General features: G+C 40.9%; 1 pseudogene; it reads left to right on the forward strand.

The window, feature by feature from the left end:
* Positions 1-8,201: 8,201 nt before the first annotated feature.
* On the forward strand, positions 8,202-10,396 carry LOC150009204 (galectin-1 pseudogene; annotated as a pseudogene).
* The last annotated feature ends 10,228 nt before the right edge of the window (positions 10,397-20,624 follow it).

A 20,624-nucleotide genomic window follows, 5' to 3' on the forward strand; every position in this document is an offset into this window, starting at 1 on the left:
ACATGCTGCATTATATTCTGGGAATGTATTGACAAGATCCCTGCCCTAAGAAACGTACAATCTAATAGGGGAGATAAACATGAGTGAAGGAATCACAGATAAATTTAAATGAACACTGGAGGTACACAAGCCTTTGAGAGCTTGTAAGAGGGCAGCTGACCTCATTGAGAAAGTCATTTAAGGCTCAGGAGGAAGTGACGTTAGAGCTGAAGTCTGCATGGAGAGTGGCTCTAACCTGGCGAACATTCAGGTAGAGGAAAGATTGTACAATGGCTCACAGCAGACGGGAGATTAGTACATTTTGGAGGAAGTGAAAAAATAAAGATCAATGTGACCCAGAATAGACTGTGTGAGCACCAAAGCAAAAGAGAAAGCTAAAGAAGTAGGTAGGGACTTGAATTTGTGGCCATGGTAAAGAGGTTGGCCTTTATCCCATGATCATGTGCTGAGCACACACAAGGGGTCTCTTGAATATCCACAGACTCCTGAATGACAGAGAGTTTGGTCCTCCCCAGGCAAACTGGCCATTGTTGGCCTCACAGTGTGTGCACTGATGAAGTGAGTGTGAATTAGCTTTTTCACAAGTCAGAGAGCTCTCTGTGAAGCTGAGGAAGACATGTTAGAGAAAACTCCATGATAATGTCTTTTTTCGTATAGCCTGCCTTGAGGGGGACAAAGAAAATACAGACTAGAACTGGAATGCTTTTTAATTTCCATAAGTAAATGGAAAGACACTTAATTGCCTCAGGACATCTTCACTGCTGTGCCCATTTTTATGACAACACAGACTCTCATGGCTGACTGGATCCCTATTCATGAGCACAGGATGTTCTGTCTGGCAGAGAAGGGAACTCACACATGGGGCCCTCTCTTGGGCCAAACTCTTGGTAGCAAACCCTCCAAACTTCTCATCTAGGTAGCTAATCTCACTTTCAATCCAGTATCTGTGGAGCAAGAGGAGGCTGAGAGAGAGGGTAGAATCAAGAATTGACTTCCTTCAAGTGCTGGGTGATTAGGTGGATGTTAATGTCACAAACAAAGGAAGAGGAGATTTGGGGAGAAATTAATGAATTCACTTTTTGACTTGTTCAAGTTAAGAGTCTGAAGGACAATTGGGACACTGGAAGGTAGTTGGAAATATGGTCCCAAGCTTAAGAAAGTTGACTAGTTGAAAACTCAGAAATGTTGAAGCAACACTTCTAGGAAAGTGTTTCTTCAACACCTCCAAATTCTCCGAGCTCTAAGTGACATTTGTAGGCTTTGCTTCCCCACCATCCTAAAGAAAAGCCAAGCAGACTAGAAAAAGGTAAGCCTAGTTGCACCCACACAACCCTTCTTTACCATCCCCAACTGTGTCATCAAGCAAAGTAATGAGTGGCTTTTCCCCTGTATCATCATTAATTTAGATTTTTATAACTTAAAAGTTTCTAATTGTTCATGAGATTTCCAACTCTTCGTCTCCAACTCTTCCTTCCTTTCTCTCCTCCCTTCCTTCCTTCCTTCCTCCCTTTTTCATTCATTCGTTCATTTATTCAATACTGTCTGCCAGTCATTAATGAACAAGACACACAAAATAATGGTCTCAGAGCTTAGAGCTGATGGGTTAAGAGTTATAAGAAGAATACCGAGCACTGGGGGGATGTAGCCCAGTCTGGTGTCAGTACCTGGGTGGACTGTGATACCATTTCCTGAGATGGAAAATCCAAGAGAGAGACCAGGTTTGGGTGTGGCTTTCAGGGTGTAAATAAGACTCAAATGCACATGGAGCTCACAGTACCAAGCACCATTCTAAGCAGGTTACAACCATCTCATATAATCTTCCCAGAAACTATGAAGGGGTGACCATCATGATCCCCATTTTATAGCTGGAAATGTGAGGGTCAGAGGGTTAAGTGACTTCCCCAAGATCACCTAACTAGTAAATAGCAGAGCCAGAACTTCAAACCTAGGCTGGCCATCCCAGAATATACACTCTTTACCTCTACAGGAAGCAGACTCTCTCATGGGGCCTGATTTAGACACATTCAGTTGAAGATTCTGAGGGGATATCTAAATGACAATTTGATAAACAGCTTTCTTATCATTTAAACCAGTATGTATTGAGATTTCTGTTATTGCTGGCAAAAGCATCTAAGAGATATAGTCATGAATGCATGTCTGAAATTGTAAAACTGAGGAGAGAAGGCTGGGCTAGATGTTCAGTGTGGGTGACACATTAATGTTCTACTTCCAACAGTGAATTCTGGATTATACTCCCCTCTCAGGGGTTCCTATTCTTATAGGATTTGCGTGAACTGTAGTGTCTTCTGGGAGATAAAGACACATAAGGGATGATTCTTTTATTGTTATTATCATTAAATCCAAAGAGGTACCTGTCTGCTGTTGGGTAATAGTGCCCATTCACAGATTCTGTCTTCCTGTCCCCACCGATATGTGTGCACATACACCTTAAGGCCCTTGGAAATGACTGTTGTGTGTAAGCTAAGTTGGACATGGTGATGGATAGGAACACTGGCAAGTAATAACTGCAAGAAAAGAAAGTGGTGTGGAAACAGCTCTCAGAGCAATGAAAGCAGGACACTCAGGCTGCCTGTCTTGGGCATCTCACACCTCACTTGTCTTCTTACCAATATTGTACCGCTATCTTGTTTGAGATGGACTAAGACTGATTAAAACCCTTTAAATGGCTCTTGCTGACAAGATTTGCTATAGAATATTTGAATGACTAAACAAAATTATGGTGCAGTTTCACTTGATTAAAGACAACACTAAAACCTGTATAATTTTCAGTGTATATGTGAAGACAGCAACTTAAAACCACCTTTAAAGAATTCAAAACCTGGGTTCTGCTGGAGAAAGGCAGGACAGTGGGTATGGTAGCCTCATTCCTGAATTCGCTTCCCTTTGGCTCCTACATGGTACTTGTTTCCCTTGTCTCTCACTGGCTTGGACTGTTCTTCCTCTATTGTCCAGACAGCTTGAAGGTGACCACCAAGAAAAAACAGACCCTATTGTAAATAGTGTCCTATTTCTAGGTGTTCTCTGGATTTCACTCTGTGCCAGACTTGTTATATGTATTTGTCATTTTCCTGTTCAAATTGCCTCTGTGGCTCTAGTCTGAAGCTCCATCCCCCATATCTCCCCTCCCCCGCAATAGAAGCAACATTACTTGTTGATAAGACAAAGCTGAGTTTACTGCCTAGGGTGGTAAGGAAGAAAAGCAGTTTACAAGGCAATGGCAGTGTGTCAGGTTGGGGAAGAGTAGGGTCAGAATTTAATGAGAATTGGAAGTTTGATTTAAGATGGGTCTTTCTAAGTGAAGGTTTCGTTAGGACTGCCTAAGGATCATGATGCAACAGTTCAGGACTGGTGGGCACACAAAGGTATGGATTTTGAGATGAAGGACTAAAAATAGAAGAGTTGATGGGTCCTTCTCAAGTTTTACTTCTGGAAAAAGAAAGCCATGCTAATGAAGTCAGAGGAATAGTACAAAATCCCATTCTAGTAGACAGATGTGCTCTGGTTCTCAGTGTCTAGGTGAAGGTAGATGCTTTTCATTCTCACTCGCTACAGAGAAAGTTCAGGTTAACATAATCATAGAGTCCTGTGTGACCTACCTATTGCCTACCTTTCTATCTCTATCACATCTCATTCTCAGCTTGCACTCTGCAATTCATCTACATTAGCCCATTAGTTTCTTACTTTGTCTGACCTCAGGGCCTTTGCACATACTGTATTCTCTGTTTGAAATACCCTCTCTCCCTTCTATTTGTTTAGTCAGTTCCTTTTTTTAGGGCTCAAGTACTCAGGTGTCACTTCTGTGGGGCAGCTCTGCTGATTCCCAGTCTAAGCTGGGTTCCCCTATTTCCAACTCCTTTGACACTCCTTACATCTTCTTCAATAACAAATAGCAATTTTACAATTATTTATTTTATGCTACCTCTGTCTTACTGCTGCTGTATTCTTAGGCCTTAAAAGAGGGATTGCACTTTTGTCATTTAATGGTTATAGATTGAATGATACCTTTTAACTCTGTTGCCAAATCTGTTGCCCCCAGAATACAAAAAGGATGCTAGCCTGTTAAACCAGGCACGCCATTGTCCTGGGACAGACAACTGACCTGGAGTCTGCAAGATCCGTCCCCATGTGGGAAGGCCACCCTCCCCTCCACATCCCCACTCTTATTAGGGATTTCTGGACCCAAGGGTAGGTAGGATGATGACCAGGTCCAGCTTGAAGCAGCTAGAGGAGCATGAGACCTTCGCCCATTGTCCTTTATAAGATTATAAAGGGTCTTAAGTCTGAGAGGTGGGGGTTGTTATTTTTTATTGTTATAAAAAATTAATTAATTAATTTTTTAAAAAAGAATACTATAGGAAGGGGTGAAACCAGAGAACTTGTATGCATGGCCCATGGGCATGGACTGGGGGAGGGGGAGTGCTGGGCAGAGGGGAGCAAAGGGGAAAAAAATGGAACTATTGTAACAATATAATCAATAAAATGTACTTTAAAAAAAAGAGGGATTGCAGCTAATCATTACATATTTGTAAAATAAATGACTGTGAATATGGAATGTGTCTCTTTTGATGTACAGAAAGAAAGTTTTGGTTCCATGAAATTAGAGTATGTACATTTTTCATGAAAACCTTCCGTAATATATACATGCATGGATACACACTAAATTGTGTCCCTCCTACCCCTAAATTCATATCTAAAATGTCCTAACCCCCAGTGCCTCAGCATGTAATTATATTTGGAAATACGGTCTTTATGGAGATAATTAAATTATAATTAGCTTACTAAAGTAGGTCCTCATTCAATATGACGGGGGTCCTTAATGAGAAGCAGAGATTAGGACACAGGGAGAGAGAGATGCCAGACACATGCACGGGCGCGCACACACACACACACACACACGACCATGTGAACCCATAGCAAGAAAGAGATCATCTGCAATCCAGGGAGAGAGGCCTCAGAAGAAATCAAACCTGGGGCACTTTGATCTTGGACTTCCAGCCTCCAGAACTCAGAGAAAATACATTTTGTTATGTAAACCACCTAGTCTGTAGAGTTTCGTTAATAGCAGCCCAGCAAACTAATATACCTCCCTTAGAAGAGGTGAGGAACCCCTGCTCTGCATAGCTCTTTTGCTTCCCTCTATCACAGCACTTACTTCTCTGTATTGTAATTGGCCCCCATCCAGCTCTAAGTTTCAGGAAAGATGGACTTAGTCACCTCTTTCTTCCTGGAACCTAGCACTGTGCTTGGCCTGTAGTGGGTATCCTGTATGTGTTTGTAAAATGAATAAGTGAATGAATTTAAGAATGAAACCAGGATGCTGAGTGTCCGCTCTAGTTAAGTATTGCCTGGCAGGAATTCGTTTATTTATTTATTTGTTGGCTATGTATTGCACAAATACTATACCAGGCATGAGTCCAATACACTGAACAAAGCAACTAAAAAAAAATCTCTGTCCTCCTAGAGCTTATCTTGTGCTGGAAATAGATAAACAATAAGCAAGAGAAATAAGTGAACAAAGATGATGGTTCCAGGACTAGGATGAGACTAATGAGGCACTTACTTTGGTTGCAAAATTTAGGGGAGGGTGCCAAAATACTCAGTGATCAAGATAAATAATTTTTTTTTCTTTTTTTTTTTTTTCCACTGTGTGGTTGCCTCTCACTCATGCCCCTAACTGGGGACCTGATGTGCAACCTAGTAATGTGCCCTGACTGGGAATCGAACCAGTGACACTTGACTCGCAGGCTGATGCTCAATCCACTGAGCCACGCAGCCAGGGCGATAAATAATATTTTAATGCAATATTTTTAAAAAGCAAAATTAATGTAAAAATATCCATGCTGAACAAAATTTCAAAATTTTAAGTAAAGACAGAATGCTTACATAGCCTGTTAGGTAAGTGTTAAATAGAAAAAAGTAAAATTGGGAATGGCGTTAGAAAATTTGGGGAAGGGAAGTGTTGAAATTTTAGGTAGAGTAGCCAAAGAAGACCTCTATCAAGAAGGTAATGCCTAGGTGGAGACCTGAAGGAAATGAGTAGTATCCCATGCTAATATCTGGGGGAGGACCTTCTAGATAGGAGGAACAGTAAGTGCAAAGGCCCTGTTGTAGGAGCAAGTGTGACTGGAGGGGAGCAGAGAGAATGAATTGGTAGAGGACAAGAGTGTAGATAGGTTTAGAAGGTAACAGAAGCCAAGACATTGAGGGAATGGGTTAAGCTCAGTGTTGCCAACTCATCTGACCTTTTCATAGAGAAACCAGAAATCAGAATTTAAAGCGATATTCCTTAATTTTTAAAGATAGTCCACTAATATGAAAAAATAAACACTGTACAGACTAAAACAAGTGGTTCTCTACTGGAAGTGATTTTGCCTCCCGGAGACATTGGCAATGTCTAGAGATATGTGTGCTTTCATATCTGGGGAGAGGGGTGCTACAGACAGGTCAGACACAGGTTGAGACAGAGGCCTAGGATACAACACATGGGACAGCCCCCATCAACAAAGAATGATTGCAGATGTCAATAATGCCGAGATTGGGAAACCCTATGATGAATAGAACATACCTGTGTTTGAAATCGTCTGATGGATGAGGGCAGCAGATTTCTAAAAAGGAGCAGATAAGCCAGAAGCTCAGGAATGGCCTCTTCCCTCCAGGCCTCTCCAGATGCCTACCCATTTCCTTTATGCTTCAGCAGAAGTGATTTTCCACCTCATGCCCAACACTCCTCATTCAGTAATTGCCACCTACGGCCCCTAATTTCTATGACTGTAAGTAACCACCCAAGATACAAAAGCTGCCCTGTTCACAAGAGGCAGGTGGAGATTAGCCAGTTACAAGGCTTTTAGACTAAAATGCATAGCTTCCTTATCTCATCTCTGACTGCTCAGCCTGGTTCTCTAATTCTTGCCAGTGGAGTTCAATTTCTCATTTAAAATCATTTTGGATAGACCTTTGTTGTAATGCAAGAGAATGTCTAGAGCAACCATTTTTGGTTAGCAGAACTAAATGTCAGAAACTCAAAAAATGCCTACAGAGGCCAGGCAGGTAATGGGCAGGCATGAAGAAGGTCATTGACTAGGAGAGGCAAACTGGAGTGGGCTCGGCAGGCTAGAAGGGGCATCTGTCCCTCATGTCCAGACAATGGTGCAGTGGCAATTGAGCCCCACATGGCAAGATCTTTTGCCATTTCAATAGAAATCTGAAATTTTAAATACATTTACTGGTTTTAATGTGTCCTGCAGGACTTCTCCAAACCATATATGTTACCTAGATGTGGTATTTGCTTCTGTTGAAAATAGTCATGTCGCCAAGATTAGTCATCCGTGTTTATTATATAGTCTTGTGTTGTCATAGGGCAGATTATAACAGAATTAGCCCCAGTTTTGACTCAGACTCACTATAAAACAATTCAAAAATGCAAGGGAGGGAAGATATAAATCAAAAAGATTTGGTCACAGAGAACGTACTTGGTTGCCAAGATCTCCGCCATGGTGCCATTGGTTAAAATACGATCGAATGTCTACAGTGAAGCATTACCAGTGATAAGTCTTTTCTTTCATTTTTATGTTTAATTTTCTTCCTAATGACTTTAAAGAAAGAACTCTTTGGCACTGAAAATTACTTTGGATTATAACAAGAGAGATCCAGAACCCTTTTTCTATTTCTTTTAATATTCATTCAGGGACATAGTTTAATTGAATTAAGACACTTTCAAGAGGTGAATTATAGGATAATAACTCAGACCTTTCTGTTTAATAGGCTTTGGCCTGTGGCCTTGGGTCCACTAGATTTGAAGAGTTGAATTAATGCACCATAACTCAAATGGTTTCATTTAAAGAGACTGGTTAAAGATAATTAACATCAACAACCAAGTCAGGCAAAGGCAACCCAAGATCTAAGAGTAAAGGGCAAGGGGGAATACAGAGATGAATTTGGAAACTTTGCTCTTGGCTTCAGAGAAGTTAGACATCAGGGAATAATGTCAGCCCCTCGATAAAAAAACAAATGGCCTCTCAGCCCAGCAGAACTCTGGGTATTTTTCATCAAAGGCCTGGCACACATGTGTGGAAGTCTTGAGCATTGAATCCTTTCAGATCTGATAAAGTAACTAACTGGACTTTAAAGCTTGCCAAAATGTAGTTGATGTGTTCAGTGGGTACCTGCATCCTGGCAGCAGAATGGACAGTGACATCTTAGGACACCCCAATGGCCCTCCTCCTGTCATCTCCAAAGGTGGGTTTTCTCACGGATGCTTTGAATTTTACCGTTCAAAATTCATTTGTTTGAGTTAAATGTTTACATTCTTCTATTTCCTCTTTTTGAAAAGGAGTCGATGTTGTATATAAGTAAATATGTAGCACTTAAGTCACAGACATGAGTTCAGATCTAAACTCCACAGCTCACAAACTGTCAGATCTTGGGGAAATTGCTTACCCTCTCTGTGTTTCAAGTTTCTCATCTGTAAAATGGGAATGATAATAACATCAATTACTTAGCACTGTCATGGAGATTAGATGAAAGAATGGATGAAATACTTAGCAAAATGTCTGACATAGAAATTTTGATAAAGAATAAATACAACTATTGAAAAATATTCTTCAGAGAGCAATATGCATACCAAGTATGCATACCAAGTATCACATAACTGCATTCTTTTTAAAAATTCTAGAATGTGCATCTCTCAGGTGGAATCTTCACACAGCTGGAGCCACAAACCCTAGGACCATCCTCCTGTCCTCAGTCACAGCTTGTGGTCTGGTGGCCAGTAAGCTGAATCTCAAATCTGAGGCATGCCTTAGAGTGCAGGCCGAGATGGCCCCTGATGTCAAGACCTTCATGTTGAACCTGGACAAGGATGACAACAATGTGTGCCTGTACGTCAACCCATGCTTCAATATGCATGGGGACACCAACACCATTGTGTGCAACAGCAAGGACAGAGGGGCCTGGGGGGCTGAGTAGCAGGAGTCTGTCTTCTCTTCCAGCCTGGAAGTGTCACAGAGGTATACATCTCCTTCCACCAGACAGACCTGACCATCAAGCTGCCAGATGGATACACATTCAAGTTCTCCAAACTTCTCAACCTGGAGGCCATCAGTTACCTGGTGGTAGATGGTGACTTCTACTTGAAGGTGACTTCAAGTGTGTGGCCTTTGAGTGAAGCTAGCCAACCAATAGCACCTAATGAAGGCAGCTGCCTCTGTTCGTTTTTAGGAGAAAAAAAACAAAACAAAACAATTCTAGAATGTGAACGTCATTCTATGTAAGAAAAAAAAAGCATGATGAATTCAATATAGTTCATAGACACATTTTTCTAATATGGCACTAATGAATAGTTTGCCTTCTCTTAGGTAAATCTGACTTCTGGAAATTTCTAGAAGCTTAGAGAAAATTACCTTACCTCCATAGGTTCTCATCCAGTCTAGGATATCAGTGCCAGCTGACAAGACCCATCTCATTTTCACTCCCTCTCAGCCCTCTTCTCTACCATCTGCCAACCTTCTATTCTCTATTCCAAACTTCTACCTAAAGCTTGTAATTCATTACAGTTCATTAAAATGAAAATAAAATTTATTTTGCATCAAAATGAAAAAAATACGACTCATTTATTATTAGCATATAAATGGCATTTTTTAATGTCATTCTTGCCTCAAAATTACTTACATTTTCAATGATCACAGCATACAAAATTAATTTTTGATAGCCTTTTGTGATTTGGCTGAAAATTCTTATTTCGTTTTTGTGCTTTAAACAGCAAACTGTATCCACTGCTATTCATAGCAAATTTTAGATAATGAAGCAATTAAAAATACATGGATTTAAGATCTTATCTCATATTTCCTTTGGCCTATTTCTGCTTCATTATTCATAAAGGGATATGTTTAATTCAGAGTTAGTAATTGCAGATATATCTAGTATAAATTGTGCCTCACATTCTTTACCCATTTCAATTTATTTTAGCAAATAGATCTCTTTTTGAAAAAAGTAGTTGAGAGGGGAGAGTATCATAAAAATGCAGAAATCTCATGTGTGTGTATGTGTGTGCATGTGTGTATTGATTGGCGTATCCAAATATGACCTCAAAAATGTTAATAATTACATTTTCTGAGGATTTACCAAGAGCCAGTGTGCTGGCCAATTACATATAGCATTTCATTCAATTCTGAGATTAATCTGATAAGGGAGGTATACTTAGTGTTCCCATTTCTTAGATATGGATACTGAGGCTCAGAGAGTTTATAAAACTGGCCAGAGGTCATACAGAAATGACAGGAAAACAGAATCAAAATGTGTCTTGTCTGTCTTCAGAGTCTTTGTGTCCTGCCATACATTATTATACTGTTTCCTGTGTCCAGGGACTAAGTGTGTCTGAACCTCAAATCAACTGGTCAAAAGTCTTTGAAATCATCCCACTGCTCCACCCAGTTCATAAAGTTGATAGTCCAAAGAACTTGCCACTTATTCCATTTCCATGAACCCTAAATACATTTTAGAAATTTACCGGTTTTTTGTAATGCAACTTGTCACAGGGCATTATATACCAACAAAAAAGAGGAAAAAAGCGAGAGAGAGAGAGAGAGAGAGAGAGAGAGAGAGAGAGAGAGAGAGAGAGAGAGAGAGAGAATGACAGAACAAAGAAAGAAATAGCCTAAAAATTTTAATATAGATTAAATACATTCTAATGCATTTATTCAGTAGTACACGCAGTAGTCATTAAAAGCAATGATGAGAATCATAGCTTACTGACCTGCAAAAATGTTCCTGTAATTTGTGGCATAAAAAATAGCAAGTTTACAAAAACAATATGTATAATGTACTTCTATTTTAATAAAAATATATAAATATACATTTATATGTGTGTAAGAGGAGAGAGAATCTAGAACAGTGCTGTTCAATAGAAATATAATGCAAGTTGCATGTGTAATTATAATTTTTCTAATAGCCACATAAAAAGTAAAACAGGACTTACAGTCAAGATGGTGTCATAGGCAGACATGGCTCACCTCTTTGCACAACCACATCAAAATTACAACTAAAATATAGAACAACCATCACTCACAACAGCAGAAATTAGGTTGAATGGAAGTCTGACAACTACAGAATTAGAGAAACCACATCCATCCAGACTGGTAAGAGGGGCACAAATACAGAACAGGCTGGTCCCACACCCATGTGTGGTGGGTAAAAATTTGGGAGGGATATTTCAGGAGCGAGGAGTCCCAGCACCACACAAGGCTCCCCAGCCCAGGTTCTAGTGCCAGTGGGATAAGTTTCCACAACTTCTGGCTGCAAAAACTAGCAGGGATTGAGTCAGTGGAAGAAACTTCTGGAGTTTCAGGAGTTCCTCTTAAAGAACCCACACATAGATTCAGCTACTCAGATTCACTCCCTCTGAGTTCCAGCACTGGGATAGCATCTTAAAAGGCACCAGTGGCATACTGGGAGAAACTGAAGTGTCTGGCATCAATGTGAGCAGAGGCTATTGTTCCTTTTCTAAATCCCCCGCCTCTCCAGAGTGACAGTCTGCAAGCTGCTGCCAGATCTGAGACTACATCAATCTGGCTAACACTGTTTGACCCACCTTAGAAGTTCCCCAGAGACTCTGCCCCATCCAACTTATGGACCCACCCAAGTTGCTTTTCCATATGAATGGCTGATCTTGGCTGATCCTGAAGAACTTCCTAAATCCTCTCAAACAAACAACAGCTGGCCTCAGTGACCCCAGGCCCAGCATTAGCAGCAACCAGCCTAGATTCATAGCATGCTTTGCCTGGGGCTCTCCAAGCTAGAACAAGTAGCAGCCATCTCAGATTGCTTTATAGCTCATGTAGGGTGACCCCAGGCAAAATACAGGTGGGATCTGACCTTGGCCGGCACCACCTGGGAAGCCTCAGGGCCAGTGCCCAGTGGACAGCTATAGACCATATTGGAGCACCACCATCCTGCCCCTGCACAGCTGGAGGATGGAGGTTGGTGGTCAGTATCACAGTCAATTCTTGCAGCTGACTGGCCTGGATAAATCCATCCCATTGATCTGCCAACAGCAATCAAGGCTCAACTACAAGAGGAGGGTGTACTCAGCCCACATGAAGGGCACACCTCAAGTAACCAGCTTAAATGACAGAGTCCTGTGCCACTGGACTTTACAGAACACTTACTACATTAGGTCACACTACCAAGATACGGAGTCAAAGTAGCTCTACCTAATACATAAAAACAAAGGGAAGCTGCCACATTAATGAGACAAAGAAACATGGCCCAAATGAAAGAACAGATCAAAACTCCTGAAATAGAGCTAAATGAAATGGAGATAAGCAATCCATAAGATGCAGAATTTAAAACGCTGGTTATAAGGATGCTCAAGGAACTTAGTAAGGACCTCAGCAGCATAAAAAGATCCAGTCAGAAATGAAGGATGCATGAATTGAAATAAAGAATAATTTATAGAGAAACAATAGCAGAGTGGATGAAGCCAAGAATCAAATCAATGATTCAGAACATAAGGAAGAAAAAAACCAACCAATCAGAACAACAAGAAGAAAAAAGAATTTTTAAAAATGAGGATAGTATAAACAGCCTCTGGGACAACTTCAGGAAGTCCAGCATTCACATCATTGGGGTGCCAGAAGAAAAAGAGGAAGAGCAAGAAATTGGAACTCTGTTTGAAAAAATAATGAAAAAAAACCTTCCCTAATTTGGTGAAGAAAGTAGACATGCAAGTCCAGGGAACATAAAGAGTCCCAAACAAGATGGATGCAAAGAGGCCCACTCCAAGACACATCATAACTAGAATGCCAAAGGTTAAAGATAAAGAGAGAATCTTAAAAACAACAAGAGAAAAGCAATTAGTTACATACAGGGGAGTTCCCATAAGACTACCAGCTGATTTCTTAAAAGAAACTTTGCAAGCTGATAGAGTTTGGCAAGAAATATTCAAAGTCATGAAAAGCAGGGACCTACAGCCAAGATTGCTCTACCAGCAAAGCTATCATTTAGAATCGAAGGACAGATAAAGAGCTTCCCAGACAAGAAAAAAAAACTAAAGGAGTTCATCATCACCAAACCATTATTATATGAAATGTTAAAGAACTTATTTAAGAAAAGAAGATCAAAACTATGAACAATAAAATGGCAAAAATACATATCTATCAACAATTGAATCTAAAAAACAAACTAAGCAAATGAAAAGAACAGAGACAGAATCATAGATACAGAGAATGTTTTAATGGTTGCCAGATGAGGAGTGGGGTGGGTCTGGGGGAATGAGTGAAGAGGTGAGGGGATTAAGTACAAATAGGTAGTTACAGAATAGCTATGGGGATGTAAATTATAGTATAGGAAATGAAGTAGCCAAAGAACTTACACGCATGAACTATGGACATGAACAATGGTGGGGGGATTGCCTGAGGGGGGAGTGTGGGGTGCTGGGTGAAGGGGGACAAAGAGGAGAAAATCAAGACAACTGTAATAGCATAATTAATAAAATATAATTAAAAAAAGAAAAAAGTAAAGCAAAAAAATTGAAATTAAAACTATTTAGCCCAAAATATCCAAAATATGATCATTTCAACCTCTAATTAATCTAAAATTTAATTTTTTATAAGTCTTTGTAATTCAGTATGTCTTTTATACTTAAAGCACCTCTTCATTCAGAATAGCCACATTTCCACCATAGTGACCACCGTGGGGCACGGGGCAAGTCTAGAAGGATATACGCAAGCTGTTATACACAGGTAGTCAATTTTAGTAGTGTGATTATGAAATATTTTTCTTTTGTTCAGCATATTTGTCTGAATTTTCTAATTTTTTTCTAAACAAAGCAGATCATCAATAAGGCAATAAAGTTCTTTTCGATTTAGGGGAGAAGTGTTTCTCTGGATCAGATAAATAATTTTCCCAAGGTTATACAGCTAAGATTTGGTGGAATGAGGGTTTTAATCAGCAGTCCAATCCTAGAGGCCAAGCTCTTTGTCACCACTTAGACTACTTGCCAAGAGGGGAACGTGGCTCTGGGAATGTCCCTGCTGTGGTCTGCCTTGCGGGGCCAGGACAGGCAGGCCTTCCCATTGCTTCTTCAGCTCTAACTGCCCAGTCTCGGCATCGTGGGCCTCCCTCCACAGTGCTGATCCCAGCTTCCTCCTCAGTCCTTCTAGCCCATGGGGATCATGAGTCTGCCTCCAGGACAATGATGCCCCTGCTTTGCTTTCTTTGTGGTGGCAAAATATCATCCTGATGACTTAATTGTACTCCAAGCTGGTCATGTTGACACTGCTTCTGGGAAGAAAAACTTCAATTAAATGGAAAATGTCTTTTCTGATTTTTTTACTCTGCCAACACATTGCATTGACATCTCCCCCAAACCACCCCCTACTGCCTCCGCAACCATACACTCCTCCTTGAGATGCTGGGGAGACTGGAGAGAACAAAATAAGCAAAATTGCCACATGTATGGAGCATGAGTCTGGCAGGGGAGACAAAAAAAAAAAAGGGAACAAATAGCGGTGTGGGAGGTGCTGATGAAATCTGTGGAGACAAAGGAGGAAAGGGGAAATGGAGGTGTCATATGTAGGACAAATGGAAGGTGTGTCTGATAAGGTGACTTTGTGCAGGGACACAAGGGAAGTGACAGAGCAGGCTTGAGGCTATTTGAGGGACAATCTTCTAGCAAGTGCAAAGGCCTAGAGGCAGGAGTGAACTTGGAGGAACAATGATGAGCCACAGTAGCTCCCTCGGCAGCCGTCTGTCTCGAGAGACGATGGTGTAGCTTCTTAAGAGTCTATCTGCACCGCCGAAAATGGCTGTGCAGTCCGACTCAGGAGTGACACGGTATGTGTCTCCTCCCGTGTTGAATCGACATCTTGCGATGACGCTGGAGTGTCCTCTCCAGTGAAGCTGAAGCTACAGAGCCTGGGCAGGGTGATATGGAGGGTCTGCTGTTGCCCATGCAGCAGACCCCCCCTCTCTTTGCAGCTGAAGGGTCCAAGGGAAAGACGGAGTCAATACAGCTTGGCTTCAGGTGCGCCGCAGGAGTTGCCGGTGTTGACTACAACGTCAAACCGCCTTAGGGACTCCGGCTCCGAATTTTCTGTCGGGGTTTACTCCCTTAGCCTTTTCCCTGAAGAGGTATGCCGCAAGGCAGCGGAGGTTATTTGGAATCAGAGTTTTCCTTCTCTGATGTGCCCTGACTGGAAGATCGAACCAGCGACACTTAGCTCGCAGGCCGACGCTCAATCCACTGAGCCAAACCAGCCAGGGTAGCCACCGTAGCTAGAGTAGGGCTTATTCTACCAGCTCTGGAAGTATGAAAAGATTGAGAGTTAGGGGACAAGTAACCTTGAGACAGCTAATACGGAATTTTAAGGTATTGGCATTGCTGTGATAGAACCCCGCTTGGTCACCCCAAAGGATTGACAATGACAATATATTGAGGAACATCAGAAAAAGAGGCTGTTACTCTCTGGGTCCATGCAGCCTTGAGAGCTAAAATATGAACAAAGAAGTAATGGGGGCAAGAACTTGTAGACAACTGTAATCAACCCTGAGCAATTCAGATAAGTCCTGGGAGGATGGTAGACTCATAGGACTTGGGATGCGGATTCAGGCCAAATTTATTTATGTCAGGGAAAGGGATGACCCCAGCTGACACCTGGGTCAAACATATTTAAGACACCAGATATTTGGAGAATCATATCTTAATTTGGTTTGTTGTTAGTGGATGTGCCCTGTGGTTTAAACCTGACTTTCAAACTGGCTTTCCACTTAATAACAGCTAGATGTGTGAGTGAAAAGCAAAAGAATGTCTCATGAATGGGCTCTTTCAAATAGTGCATTTTCTTGGCATACATAAAAGCTCTTTGGGATAGAAGAAAGCCTGATTTATGGAAATCCTACATATGCCACAGAGATGCAGAATCAAGGATGTTGGTGTCTTGGCATGCAAATGACCATTTCTAGAAATTATTTGGAGTGCACATTTCTCGACTTCAGAGAGAATGGTGTTCAAAAATAGGTAGGATACATGTTGCATGCCAAGTGTTTACAGTGCCAGAGAGCTATGCCATCTGGATGTCATCTTAACATACTCCCTCCTTCACCCAGAGTGAATCTCTGTCATTATGCATAAGCATTATAACATAATCTCTGGGTTCCAGTCTTGGCTGGTCACTGACTAGCTTAGGAAGGTTACTGTAAATCCTCTAAGACTCAGTTTCCCCTACTGGAAAGGGAGAATAATTATTTTTAAAATATTTTATTTACTTATTTTTAGATAGAGGGGAAGGGAGGGAGAAAGAGAGGGAGAGAAATATCAATCTGTGAGAGATACATCAATCAGTTGCCTCTCACATGCCCCCAACTGGGCACCCGGCCAGTAACCCAGGCATGCACCCTGACCTGGAATCGAACCGGTGACCTCTCAATTCACAGGTCGGCACTCAATCCACTGAGCCAGACCAGCCAGGACAGGAGAATAGTTATTAAAAGAAGGAATTCGTACCCTTTGTGACAGAATGGGTAGACCTGGAGATAATTATGCTAAGCAAAATAAGCTAGTCAGAGAAAGATAAATAACATATGATCTCACTCATATGTGGAATCTAATAAACAAAATAAATTGATGAACAAAATAGAAGCAAAGGCATGGGCATAGAAACATGGAACAGACTGATAAGTCTCCAAAGAGAGAAAGTGGGGGAACTGAAAGAGATTAGCCAAAGAACATATATGCACATATGCATAGCCCACGGACATGGACAACAATGTGGTGAAGGTGGTGGAGGAGAGAACTGGGTAGGGGGGGGCAAAGGGGGAAAATGGGGGATATCTGTAATAGTGTCAACAATAAAAATTAATAAATCAATCAATAAAATAAGGATAATTATGGTTGTTTTGAGGATGGAGAACAAGAATGCTTGGCAGAAAATCCAACCAATGGCAAATTCTTAATATTAAATAAATGCAAACAGACCATCAGCAAAGAGCTACCTGTATTTTACTTTGTTTCTTTTCCTTCCCGCCCCTCACCTCCATCCCCACCCCCCAGAGCAAAATAGCAGAGACTCACTTTTCAAGAAATTACACTGAGTTCAGTGACTTCCTATCAAGAGTAGGCAGTGTTCCGTATCCTGTCGTTGGTAAGTATCAAACGAGCCCATGTCAGACAAGGCATGGCTTTTAATCTCCCTTTATTTGCCATGTCACCTGTCAGTGACCTTGACTGTTGCCGGCTGTCTCGTGTTCTGCAGTTTGCTGATAAGTGTGTTTATGGCTTTCAAAGTCATGTCTGCCGAAAACCACATCTGTTTCACCACCGCCTCAACAGGCACACAATGAAATATAAAGGCTAATTCTGCGATGGGCACAATCCTTGCCTGTTTTCCCAGAGGATTCTAGATGGAGTGAACTCAGCAGAGGCAGTTCTTTGATGGCTGGTGATCCTGGGGGAGAAGATGAGCATGGGCTGTGACATGACTGAACTCACAGGGGTACCAGCAACCCAGACACACACAGGGAAGGAGAGGGAGCCCTTGTCCCAGGGAGGGCTGTAATGCTGAGATGCTTAGCAACACCCACTCTCCCCTTTTGGTCCATTAGAAGCCTTTGTTCAGAGGTGGGTTGAGTTTCTCAAGGAAAATTTCCCACCCTCGTTGTCTTACCTAGAATATTGATGTTGGGAGGAAGTCTAGTGCTATGGGAGTAGTGGCAGAGGCATTTTATACTTCTTTAGTGTATCAATGATGGCATCTTTATTTAAATGTCAAATAGAACTATCAGCTACCATTTGCTAGATGCTAGTCTTAGGCTGGACACAATTCTGTGAGGTTGCTATAGGTGTTATGATGTCCACTTTCCAAATGTGGGAATTAAAACTCAAAGCGGTAAAGCAATTTGCCCAAAGATGGTCAGGCCTTAGAACTTGAGTTCTTTCACATTTTTGACTGGTTTCTTAGGTCATTTGTATTGCGTATCTGCCTCTCAGCTTCATTGCTATATCACAGACTGTACATAAGGCCACTGCTGGATACTGCCAATCCATTTCCAAAGACATATCAATACCAGCAGTACAGCCAAGTCTGAAGCTGGATCTGGCTAATTCCTGCTCTAATACTTTTAACCACTGTAATGTACCCAACCAAAGTGCCAAGTATAAATAATAGGGACTCTCTAGGCAAGGAGAGAGTTTATGTTGTGGAGGTTGCTTTGTATTGTAAATATTTTATTAGCATATAGCACACTTACATCAAAGTGCATAAATCTCAAGCAAAAAGCTCATTGAATTTTTACAAAGTCTCCCATGAGATCACCACCTGATCAAGGTATAGAACATGACTGACACCCCTGACAGCTTCCTCTGGCTTTGTTCTCACCAGGTTGATCTTTCCCCTTCTGACCTTTTGCATTTCCGTACACATTTTAGAATCATGTAGTCCCTTTATACAAGAAGAAAATCCTGCTAGGACTTTTGTTTTATTTTATTTTTTAGTTCCTGGACTAGGCCATTCTCCTTCTTTCCCCCGTTCTCCCCCTGCTCCCTCCCCTCTGGTCACTGTCAGTCTGTTCCTTGTTTCCATGCCTCTGGTTCTGTTTTGCTCATTTGTTTGTTCATTAGGTTCCTGTATTAGGTGAGATCATATGGTATTTTTCTTTCACTGCCAGGTTTATTTCACTAAGCACAATACTCTCCAGTTCCATTCATGTTATCGCAAGAGGCAGGAGTTCCTTCCTTCTTTCTGTTGCGTAGAATTCCAGCATGTAAATGTACCACAGGTTTTTGATCTAATCATCTACTGATGGGCACTTAGGCTGTTTGCAGCATTTGGCCATTATAAATAGTGCTGCTATGAACATAGGGGTGCATAGGTTCTTCTGAATTGGTGTTTCAGGATTTCTCAGGTATAATCCTAGCAGTGGAATTGCTGGTTCAAAAGGCAGTTCCATTTTTATTTTTTGAGGAAATTCCATACTGTTTTCCATAGTGGCTGCACCAGTCTGCATCCCCACCAGCAGTGCACTAGAGTTCCTTTTTCTCTACATACTCACCAATACTTACTGTTTGTTGATTTACTAATGATGGCCATTCTGACCAGTGTGAGGTGGTATCTTATCTTATTGGGACTTTAATTTGCATCTCCCTGATGGCTAGTGATGTTGAGCATTCTTTCATATGTCTATGGACCCTCTGTATATCCTCCTCGTAGAACTGTATGTTCAAGTCGTTTGCCCATTTTTTAAATTGGGTTGTCTGTATTCTTGATGTTGGCTCATATAAGTTCTTTATATATTTTGGAGATCAAACCCTTGGCTGAGTTATCATTGGCAAACTTTCCCCAATACAGTTGGTTCCCTTTTCATCTTGATGATGTTTTCTTTAGCAGAGCAGAAACTTTTTAGTTTGATGCAGTCCCATTGGTTTATTCTTTCCTCTATTTCCCTTGTCCTGGGAGATATATTGGCAAAAATATTGCTGTGTGGGATATATGAGATTTTACTACCTATGTATTCCTCTATGACTTTTATGGTGTGACAGCTTACATTTAAGTCTTTTATGCATCTTGGGTTTATTCTGGTATGTGGTGTAAGTTGGTGATCTAGTTTCATTTTTTTGCATATCCCTGTCCAGTTCTCCCAACACCATTTGTTGAAGAGGTTATTTTCACTCCATTTTATGCTCCTTACCATTTTGTCAACTATTAATTGAACATAGAGATCTGGGTTTATTTCTGGGGTCTCTATTCTTTTCCATTAATCTATATGTCTGTTCTTACGCCAGTACCAGACTGTTTTGATTACAGTAGCCTTGTAGTATAGTTTGATATCAGCTATTGTGATTCCTTCTACTGTGTTCTTCTTCCTCAAGATTGCTGAGGCTATTCAGGGTCTTTTTTGGTTCCATATAAATTTTTGAAGTATTTATTCTAGGTCTGTAAAATATGTCACTGGTATTTTAATAGGGATTGCGTTAAATCTATAAATTGCTTTGGGTAGTACGGACATTTTAATGATGTTGATTCTTCCCATCCATGAACACGGTATATACTTCCATTTATTTGTATCTTCCTTAACTTCTTTCTTCAGTGTTCTATAGTTTTCCAAGAACAGATCGTTTATCTCCTTGGTTAAGTTTATTCCTAAGTATTTTATTTTTCTTGCTATAGTAAATGGGATTTTTTTTCTAGTTTCTGTCTCTGATATTTCATTGTTGTTGTACAGAAATGCCTTTGATTTCTTAATATTGACTTCATACCCTGCTATTTTGCCAAATTCACTTATTAGGCCAAGTAGTTTTTTAGTGGGGACTATAGGATTTTCTATGTACACTATCATGTCATCTGCAAATCATGGCAGTTTTACTTCTTCATTTCCAATTTGGATGCCTTTTATTTCATTTTCTTGTCTGATTGCTATGGCTAGAACTTCCAAAACTATGTTGACTAGAAGTGGAAAGAGTGAACATCCTTGTCTTGTTCCGGATCTTAGGGAGAAAGCTTTTAGTTTTTGCCCATTGAGTATGATGTTGGCGGCAGGTTTCTCATGTATGGCCTTTATTATGTTGAGGTATGCTCCCTCTATTCCCAGTCTGTTGGGTATTTTATCAGAAACAG

The sequence above is a fragment of the Furipterus horrens genome, unplaced genomic scaffold (assembly GCF_987537825.1).
Source record: "Furipterus horrens unplaced genomic scaffold, mFurHor1.1.pri manual_scaffold_5, whole genome shotgun sequence".
Taxonomy (NCBI): domain Eukaryota; kingdom Metazoa; phylum Chordata; class Mammalia; order Chiroptera; family Furipteridae; genus Furipterus; species Furipterus horrens.